This window comes from Callorhinus ursinus, unplaced genomic scaffold (genome assembly GCF_003265705.2).
Source record: "Callorhinus ursinus isolate GAN/ISIS: 27379988/994484 unplaced genomic scaffold, GSC_fseal_2.0 scaffold7, whole genome shotgun sequence".
Classification (NCBI taxonomy): Eukaryota; Metazoa; Chordata; class Mammalia; order Carnivora; family Otariidae; genus Callorhinus; species Callorhinus ursinus.
The window spans coordinates 27,613,399-27,624,542 of record NW_027397069.1 but is presented as its reverse complement, the minus strand read 5'-3'; the positions used below and the strand labels follow the sequence as shown (position 1 = coordinate 27,624,542).

The following is an 11,144-nucleotide window of genomic DNA, read 5'->3' as shown; positions in this document are numbered from 1 at the left end:
GATTTCGCTTGCATGGATATTCCCATTGTAAATTGTTTTAGGACAGTCTTAATAATGAGATGGGCCTGACTGGAGGAAAGAAAGTCTTCTTTTCTCCCTTCTCTGGGTCCAGCTGTTAACTGGTTCTGGAAACTAAGGCAACATACTGCTCTGGCAGGTTCTTGGTGGTGACCTACCCTCTGCCACACGGAAGCACTCCAGGAGATGGTCAAGGAGCTAACCTAGTAAGGAATTAGGATGTTGGCTTAGACTCTAAGAGTAGCCATCTTTATTAGATTTCACCTACCATCTACGAAACTGTTTTCCCTGCTGCTGCAGTATAATCAGTTGCCCTGTGAGGAGCCGTAGAATGACAACCTTAGAAAGGGATGTGGTGTTCTTCCTCAGACTGGTGTGCATGTGTGTTGGGCAGGCGGGCTAGAGGAGAATGAAAAGCATCAGACTGAGGCTTGGCTTAACAAAGAAAAAAACACTGCAAGGGTCAACCATGGCTGAAATAGGTAGGTGAATAGAGGAGGAAGAACCAGAGCCAAACATGCATGAAATGGTACCATTAGATTGCTAGAAACATGTTGGGAACACTTTGCAGGGGGGGAGGGGGAGCAATTTCTAGCAATCAGGCCATTTTAAGAAAAGAAAGAAGTTATTGGGTAATCAGACTGTTGAGACCTAGGCTTTACGTATTATAAGATGATGAGGAAAACAGGGTCAGAAACAGCCTTATCTTTAGCAAAGATCTCTGCTGCTGCAGGGGCAACTCTAGGGCAGCTGGCCCCTACTTTTCTCAAGCCCATTAACTGACCTGCCCTGCCCACCCAGGCGTCAATGTGTTCAATTCTGTAGAGCAAGGCAAATCACTTAATAGGATAAAATGCAGACATACTCTCAAATGAAGATTTACTCTATCTCTCACATCCATGTAGTGACCGACTCACTGCTACCTTCTGTGGTGTTAAAAAAAAAAAAAAGAGGGGGGACTCCTTCAAATACACCAGTGTTCCAAATGCAAACTTGCTCCCTTGATTCCATGCTCCTTCCCCAAGACTCCTCCACAGAGAGTCACATAAAACATTCACTACACTCAAGTTTGAGCATAAGGAACTTGTATCACAGTGTGAGAAATGTGGCTACAGATTTCCATGTAATATATGTTAATATTTTTATTAATTCATTCAGTAAATATAGAGCCCGTCTTTGTACTAGGTGCTACATTAGGGGATTAGGAGGTCAGTGTTTGCTTTCATGTTGCTTTCGAGCTATTTCTGAAAGGATTTAAGAAGACATATATGAGTGACTCTAACACAAAACCTGGTAATTTGGGATCACAATATAATGCAGACAATACAAAGCTTGAAGGAAAATTAATATTTCTGATTTCCTGAGGGAAATTGCTTTCTGCCCAAACTTTGAATTTCTTCTTAAGAGTTTTGAGCATATAAAAGAGACTGGGAAGAGCAAATGTATGGCATATGCTCTGTGAATGGTTTCTTTTTAACCTAAACTCAAACTGAAATTTTTACTGTAGGTCTTTGTGCAGGAGAACCTGTAAATCAAAGTAGATGTATTTTCAAGTATGGTTTTGTAAAATACAAAAAAAAATTGGAGCAAATAACTTTTCTGATGCTCCTCTTTTTTCTGATATAACTTCATAAAAAGATATAAAACTGTGATGTAAGGATCTGAAAGTATATACCTCAGAGCAATTATGATCTCAGAATAATTGAATAACTTGTTAGATAATCTCTCTCAAATACGAGCTATTTTAAATATATTCTGGTGGGTGTTCTACCTACCTACCTACCCACCTACCTACCTACTTGATATACCTGGAATAAGAAAGGAAAAACTGTCATCAATTGTGAATATTTGGAGAATGGATTTATTTGCTCACCCAACATGGACCTTAGTCACCAGAGCAACCTATATAGAGAACCCATATTTGTCTCAGAAAAAAAAATCTTTGGATTTGTCCTGGCAGTTGCATAATTGTTATCTGAACCTCAAAATTCTATTATGAATGTAACTGGAAAAAATATGTCAGGCTCATGATAATGGCAAGTGTTTCAGCTGTTAAAAAATAAGCAAATACATGTGCAATACCAGAGCCCAAAACCAAAATCTTCAGTTCGGTTCCTGTGGAACATTTAATTCCAGAGCAAGATGAGTTGTCTTCTTTCTGGTTCTGCCAGTATTAATAAATTTCAAAAGTACTGCACATCTCAGAGAAGATCCACTTGCAGTCATGAAGTGTTGGAAGTTTGACTATTTAGGGCTCACCTTTTTTTTTGAGGCATAATAGATATATAATATTAGTTTCAGGTATAAATGTAATAATTTGATATTTGTATGTACTGGAAAACAATCTAGTTAATGTCCATCATCATACATAGTTATAATTTTTTTTCTTGTGATGAGGAAGATTACTCATAGCTACTTTCAAATACACAATACAGTACAGCCTGGTGACTATAGTTAATAATACTGCATTGCATTTTGATATGTAAATATCAAATCATTGTGTACAGCTGCACAATAAAGCTATCAATGCAATCCCAGCGCCCATCAAATTCCAGTTAATTAGCTATGGCTAGGTCCTTTTCAAAAATGTATCCTGCTTGTCCCCAAAGAAGCCCTTTGTTTCTCTGATCCCTGGTCTTTAAAGCAATGAGGGCCTGTCGGATTGGCTCTAGAGCCCATCTCCCTTCTTCAACAGAACTGTTCTAGGCCCTTCTGTGGGCCAATGCACTGTCCTTTTTGGTTCAATTCCCTGGATCAATCCATGCTTCACTAGCCTGTTTCAATTTTTCAGTCTGATGCCCTCCAGCTCCTGCCTTTCTTAACTCAATCTGTTGTATATTGTTTTTGTAAAAAAAAAAAAGAAAAAGAAAAAAAAAGAACCTTCCCCATCCTTACACACACTTCACACTTGCACACACACACACACTCCCTACTGCTCTGGTGAGTCCCTTTTGCCAGACAGTGCATTTGGATATGCGAGTAGGTGTATTTACAGTGATATATGAGAAGTAAATCATGATGCATGCAGTTCACATGCAAGTATTCCTACCTAGCATTGTGCATTCATTTGTCTGGGAAGAATGTTTAAGACAGGTTTTAGAGATGTAGGAAAGACTAGAAGGGGAAATAGTTTCTGCCACAAAAGACAAGAATGGGAAACAGAATGGAAATGATTTAAAACACAGGATTTCATTTTCCATGAGCTTGAGAGATAAAAACTATTACATCCCTTTATTTTAGTCAGAGAAAATGACACATTTCACCATAAAAAAAAAAGCAAAAGGAAAACAGTTTTTAAAGGTGTAAAGACTGCAGAAGAAATCACCTGCATAACAGTGAGGTGGTTTTGTTTTTGTTTAGAAAGCAATAAAGCTGAAAGATAACTGCAGGTTATGACAGAATTAGCTGATAAAGTGTACCTTAGAAGAAATATCTGTGATTTGGGAAAAAGCTTGTATTATAATGATTTCTTTTTATAATCTGACCTGCCCCCCCCCCCCCCCCCAGCCCCAGAGCACATTCCATCTCTCCTGCAATCAGTAGTGGTTCTATCAAAGTCTTCCTTGTATAAATATTAACTCATCTTCAAAGAAGCATGGTAAGTACTAAATTCAAATCTATGTTGCTTTTCTAGGCAGGTAATATATTATAACTATCTGCTTGATTCCCTGTCACTGTTTCCCTGTGACCTTCAGAACTGAGATCATGAAAATCTTAGAGGTTCAACCTTGATCAGTTTTTTTTAGACTAGACTGGTCTCCCAGGACTTGGGGTTTTGTAAAGAGCCCAAACCTGACAGCACTCTGTCTTGGCTTCTGTTCAGGATTGCTGCAGGTTTGGCTCTGACCCTAGAGTCTAATAAAGAACCTAGATTCACAATCTATTTCTTGATCCCTCCCATTTTTCATTAAATGATCCCCAACTTTTCCTCTTCCCCATAAGTATCCCACAATTGGGCTTCTATCCATGAATTCCAGCCTCTATATAGGTACCTGATACCTGTTGTGTGAACTTCCTAATGTCACAAAACACGTCCTGCCAGATCCCAAACCATTGCCTACTGTTGAATCCCACCCTTTGCCCAAAGCTAACTTCTCTCAGGCTCTACAAGTTTCTCCCTATCAACTTTCTCTGCCTCCCACCTTCAGCCTGGTCTCTCGATTGCACCTTTCCACACAGGCCTTCTATGTCACTGGGAAATAGAAGCACTCCCTACCCAGAACCACCCAGGCTGAGCTTGCATGGTCTCCAAAGACTTGTTGCATGGGACTTCTTATGATTAGATACACCATATATTTGGGAAAACCCTTATGGATCATGTGTTCCAGTTTCCAGAGTAATATAGATAATCTTAGATCATCTATCTTGTTTGTAATTTTTATACAAAGGAACACTCAAGGAACGTGTACATGTTACCAGACATTTCTGATCCTACCTATCTCCCAAGACCAGTAGCTCACACTCTAGATGGTAGTATTACAATGAAAATGTACAGGTTATCTAATATTGAGGGCTACGGAGCAAATGAATCAATAGATATTTATTTCCTCTAGGAAATAAATATTATTTATTATCAATAGATATTTAGTTCCTCTGTGGAAATCTAAAAGACATAAAATAAATTCCCAAAAGAGCTGGGAACAAAAAATGTTAAGCACTGGAGACCAATATGTGGCAAATATTAGGATTCACACCATCAGAACCATGGGACTCATCTGGGACTCAAGCTGGGCTTTGAAGGACCTACGTGGATTCTTTAAAATGGATAGGAGAAGAAAGAGAAGTAAGCCAAGAGAAAAAATCATTAGAGTAGGATCCTTTAGGGTCAACTGAACCCACCATGGGACCAGACTGATTAGAACGTGGCTTGGTGCTGGACCAAGAGAAGATGCTAACAATACTTGTCAGAATCTATGTATCAAAGCTCTTACTGCCAGAGGGGATTTAGGGGAAAGGCTCTGGGTTAGAAAGAATAAGAACTTATGAGACTTAGGAATCTTTTTTGAGCTATATCTCGACTGTGACATGGAACCAGAAGTTCAACCTCTGGACTTTGTGTTTTTGGTTCCTGTTTACACTTTAGGTAGATATAAGAAAACTACCATTGCTTACATCTTGTGTTTATACAGAAAGAGATATGTAAAATGTAGAAAAAGGACTTTAAAAAATTTTTTGAGTATAGTTGACACACAATGCTACATTAATTTCAGGTGTACGCCATGTTACTTCGCCACATGTTATTCTATGCTCACTGCAAATGCAGCTGTCATCTTCTCTTAAAGGACTGTCATGTAACATTGTAAAATGCATTGTTGGTACCTTGATTTCATGGACTTGGGTACTCCAAATACCAGGCTCAGTTTTGTTTAGAGAAATCATTACTGAGTGCCCACAATGAGCCATCCTGTTTAGGGTTGGCCACATATGAATCTCATCAGATCCATCAGGGTTTTGAGTTAATTCTGTTGCCTTGAGGTTAGTCTCCAACGAGCCTAGGATAGTTCTTGGGTCCTTGGTTGCCCACAGCGCCACAGACAACTGTAGGCCCACTATCTATTAAGCCCCTATGGTTGAGTCTGTGCCTTGGATTTTAACTGAGTTCAAGTGCCCTAGAAAAAACTAAAGTCCAGGCTTAAATCCCAGGCTTCATATTAGAGCATGACTCTTGCCACTCCCTTGCCAACTTCTAGAAACAGGACACTGTCTTCTATGACCCAGACTCAGACCACTGTTCTAAAAACTGTTGCCTGGAGACTCAAAGATCTTTCTCCTCTCACCATAAATTTTCTAGTTACTAATTAACTCCTGAGCAGCAAGTAGCCTTTGGCTACTCCCCCCCCACCCCAGCCTGTAATGCTTTACAGCCATGCCCACTGTATGAACAAGATATGCCATGTTGTATGCACAGGTTATGATCCCAGTACCAATCTCCGTCCTGTTGAAAATGTAAGGGCCTACTCACACCTTGAATTCTTTCCCTAATGTAAAGCCCCCAAGCAATGTGTCTGTTGCTCCTTTAGCTTGCAATAACTACATGCTTCTACACATTTCTTCTTGATTTGGCTGAGAATCACCTTGTTTCCAGTGCAGTACTATATCCCATTGAAACCAAAGCCTTAAATCTGAATCCTCAGGGCTTGTGCAAAGGAGCATTCAAGTAATCTCGGGTGCTGATATCCCCTTGGGACAGTTTCAGCTCCATAATACATTCAGATAGCACATTAGTCACACATTAAAAATTCCAGCCCTTCTTTTTTTTTTTTTTTTAGTTAGAAAAAAGTTTACTTGAATATTTACATAATTTTATTGCTGTTTATTACAACAAAAAAAAATTTAACCGATGTGTGTAGAATCCATCCAGTAACATATGAAATTGAAATCCGTCTCTGGAGAAGATAGTTATGGCCAAATGTATCTGATGCTCAGAGTACAGCATGAGTAAGAAAAATCCTTGCATGTCATTTGGTTCTTGCTGCAGTCATCTGTGTTCATCTCTCAGAAAGCTAAAGAATCCGTCTGACGTTTCAATAAATATCAAAGTAATTGTTACCAAAAAAATAGCTTCCACGGACCAGAGATCCAAGAAAGAACAGTTTTGATGAATGATTCCTAGAATCGAGTGAGTCTTCCTTTAGTCCAATGAGATGATGTCAGGAATGTTACTTCCACTGCTGGTTATGACCCCTGTCTCACTCCTGCTGCTGGATGAACTAACATGAGTACTGCTCTCATGGGGGCTGGTGGTGGTGACAGACGTACTGCTTGCTGTTAGGGGTGAGGTGAGACTATCCAAAAACATAGGAGGACAGTACTGGGGATCAACTGGAATAAGGGAAAGAAAATCCAAACCTGGCAAATCTGATGACATGCTTGATATTGGCGTGTGGTGGAATGGTACTGAGTAGTCTGTTAATGAAGGCGGAATAGCAGCAGGATCAACCGAAGTCACACTGGGCACCCTTACAGAAGATGGCTGATACATGAGAACCCCTTTGGTTGGGCTGCTTTGTGTTTCTGACATAAAGATGCATTTCCTTTTGGCAGGAGGGTCTTCCTCTTCATCAGAAGAGCTTTCTATTGTTAGGTCAATAACATCCACTTTCTTCTTGCTTGTCTCATTGGCTACAGTCACTGAACAAGGCTTACTGAGGACACCTGAACTTTCTATTTTTGTACACGGCTGGCTGGACAATTTCATAGCTTCTTTCTTCGGTCTCATTGGACACCAAGTGCCATCCTCTTGGAATTTGATCTCATCCACATCAGAACAGTCATTGAGAATTTCCATAAAAAGCCCGTCTAAAATTAGACTTTCATAGGCTGCTTTTTTGTCACACACAGGGCAGATCCAGGTGGGCTTCTTCTCATTCATTTGCAGATAAAGGGCAGCATCAAAACACTGTAGATGTGTACAAGTCACTGCACGGCATGGGATTGTCAACCTCATTTTCCCTAAAGGGCACATCAAGGATACCCGAAGGCTAGTTGTAGCAATTTCACTATCAGGATCTGCAGTAAGTTTTTCTTTAATTAGTGCTCTGGAATGATCAGGGTTTCTAATACCTTTCATTTTTAATCTCTGTAATAACATGGCTGATGTGATGTCGTACAAGATATACAGACATGGAGTAATTCTTTCCGATTTCTGATGCCCAAGAAATGGAAATCTGGTTTGGCACAGCTGAAGATAACCTAACTAAAGATGTAATATTCAAAGGGCGTCCAGGGCGCTTCTGTTCAATCCCATTTTTAGGTGGTGGTGCATAGCCAGGCAAAGGAAACAGCTTCCCATTTACTTTTATACATAGACTATTGGGATAGTTGTCTTCTTGAGGGCAACTTGTCTCTGCCAGGCAAAGTCTCAGCTGAACCTGGACTGTATAATCTCTCCTACCACCTGGCAAAAAATCCCTGGATATGCATATCTCTCTAACTTGCTGAGGTGTCAGAGCAAAAATAAAAAACTTCTCTTGAAATCGTTGAATACTGCTTTGAACTAAACTCGTGGGCTTGATGAGAACATCAAGGACATCATAAAAGGGCAAGTTCTTTAACTGCACATCAGGATGGACAGGAGGAATTGGGGGAGACAGCTGCTGCATCTCAAACGTGGGCTTAGTATCTTGAAGCAGCACAGAACCAACAGGAGAGGCCGGTGAGTGCGGTGTAACTGACGATGAAGGCAGCGCGTGGATTCCGGCCACGGCCAAGTCAGGTTCTACAGGTGATGAGCTACCATCCAAATTGAAAACCGAAGATTTGATTGTGGATAAATCAGAAAGTCCTTCAAGAGTCTGTGGGTATCGGCGTCTGTACAATTCTCGGATTTTAATCTGAACCGCAGGGCTGCAGCCGCTCTTCAGTAAATGCAACGCCCTCATCAGGAGGTCATGCTTGCGTCCACTTTTATTCCGTCCAGCAAAGCCTAGTAACACTTGTAGTTCAGAAACCCTAAAGCTAGAAACCATATTCCTCAACTCCTCGAAATCCGCCATTTTACACCACCCGCGGGCGCCGCCGCCGATGCCGCCACAGCACCCCCTCCCGCTGCCGCCAACGACGCCGCCGCCACCACGGCCGCCGCCGCCGCCTCCAGCACCATCCTGCACTGGGCGCCTCTGAAGACGCCGCGGCCGCCGCCGCCGCTGCCGCTGCCCAATTCCAGCCCTTCTATCAATGACAGATTTCACACACCAAGCCAAAAGATTCAGACTGGATTCCAGTACCCTAGCTTTTCAGTAAACAGTGCCTCAAATTAAATTACTTTGCCTTAACCTCAAGCAGAATCTGGTACTCAGCTTTTCCTTTCTGGAGCAATACTTCACATTTGAAGATGTTCTAATTTCCCCCTTTAGAGATGTTGCTTGTTGTAGGCAATTCCGGTTCCTGAAGCAGGAGATTTGGTGTGTTACCAGGCAGGGTAAATCTTCTACAGAGCAGCTGGTAAAGTACGTGTTGATTGTAGGAAAGCAACACCCAGGCTGATTTTCAAAGCCTGACCTTGTGATTTCATCAGCTCACTGTGAGGATTTTCAATCATTAATGAGCAAAATGCTCAGGAAAAATTCTGATCATTGCCGTAGTTCCCTATCTCTGGGAATAGCTCCTTTATAGACTCCTTTATAGACCCTTTATTTATAGCTTCAAAGAAAAGCATTGGACATAGGTTTTTAGAAAACCTCACATATGAATTGGCATAGTTTTATGTGCCTAAACTTTTGCAAGTGTGAATTTCTGATTTGGTTGATTTTCAATCTGCTTTATTTGATCTGAAGAAAAGGCAACAATTTACTGTACAAGAAAAGCAAATATTAACAGCTGCCTTGCTGGACTTTTTAACACGGGTACAATTTTTTTTTAAAAGGAAAATTTCCAAGTTTGACAAAATTATTAGATTGATCATGAAGTATTTCAGTTATATTGAATTAAATTTCATTTCCACATAGCTAATTTTTTTCCTAAAGATGTTGCTGTTTGAATTTAAATAAACAATTCATCTTAAATATAACACTAAAACTAGCTTGTGGGCTAGCGTATTATGTTGGCCTTGGGCATTAACTTGAGAAAGGGAATTAGTGTGATTTAAATAGCTTAAGCCAAATCCAATTTTTAGATTTGTCTGTAAACATAGGATCATGACTGTTTTTTGAAGACTTGCTATGTTTCTACAGTTATGATTATACCACAATGAAATGACATAAGATAACAGGACAGGGAAAAAATAAATCTCACATATGAAATTGATCTTGGTATTTATTATAGGTTTGAAACTGCACAATCCTCTTATCAACTTTAAATCCTATTTCCAGTTTGATTTGACTTTGTTACTATATACCTAAAAGTGGGGCATGATACTACAGAAAGAGTACAGAGCTGGTAGCTCTGTTCTTGCCCTTTACTCACTAGAACAGATGCTCTATCTCTTTGGATCACAGGATTCCCCTTTGGAGAATGGACATGATGATTTCTAAGGATATGTTAGTGCAATATTTTATAATAGTCCCTGTAAATTATTACACTGTTTATGATAATACTACCTAGAGCCCTCATTATTAATATTCAAATATAAAATAGTAATTTATCACAATAATAAATATAAAAGTGACATGGAACATTGTTGTGTAGCAAAATGGGTGAAGTTTCTCAGCATCTTTGTCCTAGAGACCTTGCCTTGAGTTGATCATGGAGATATTGCTCTGGTATTTTGAAGGAGAACATGGTTTACCAAGAACCCAAATAATAAGGTCCCTGCATAAAACAGTAATATGACATATAAAGTACTATTCTAAACCTGAGTATGGAGATATTAGAGTTGTTTTCCCTGAAGCTTTCTATGGGAAAGCCCCAAGACATATTAACAATTCTTCCCACAAATTTCAACTTTTTTCTTTAATAGCCTCAGGCATCAAATCCCCAAAGTAGAGGAAAATCCAAAGTTTGTGAGATTCTATTGCATGAAAATTAAACCTCAACAAAAGTTAGCTTTAGGTACCTCTTGCATTATTCCTCCTGGAAGCTATTTGCCAGTCAGTGTAAGAGAACCCAAGGGAATTTAGGTGGACAGATTTTATAAAATTTCTAATAATTATCAATATGATTGTTTTTTTAAAGGACAACTACACGAAAAAAGAAGTTTTAGCTATACTGAAAATAAAAGCTATAAAGGAGAAAAAGGGGAAATCTTATCAGATGATTAGCCAACAATTGCTCTAGTAGGTAGGGATGTCTATGGGGAATTCAGGAGTCCAAGGGCTGACTTGTAAATGTTTTGATTACGGGAGAAAGTGGGATAGGTGATTCCTTACCTTTACCCATCTCCTGACAATATTATCCAGATAAATCCCAGTGAAAAATCTACAGGATGGTCTGCTGTTCCGATTTTGTATAAGGTTTTTCTTGACCAACAAAAGTATCCAACCATGAGTGGGAATAGAGAAATAGAGCTGACATATGTTAAATGGTCTTTATCTGACACCACTGGACATGGGTAATCTCATTTATTTCTCACACTGAGCTTCTGAAGAAAGTATTATTAACTCTATTTACAGTTGTAAAACCAAGACTTAGAAAGCCATGTAACCAGTAAATAGCAAGATCAGGTTTTTTTCTGGCATCAAACTCCTGCT

General features: G+C 39.7%; 1 pseudogene; it reads right to left on the bottom strand.

The window, feature by feature from the left end:
* Positions 1-6,293: 6,293 nt before the first annotated feature.
* Positions 6,294-8,668, bottom strand: LOC112826888 (E3 SUMO-protein ligase PIAS2 pseudogene; annotated as a pseudogene).
* Positions 8,669-11,144: the final 2,476 nt, after the last annotated feature.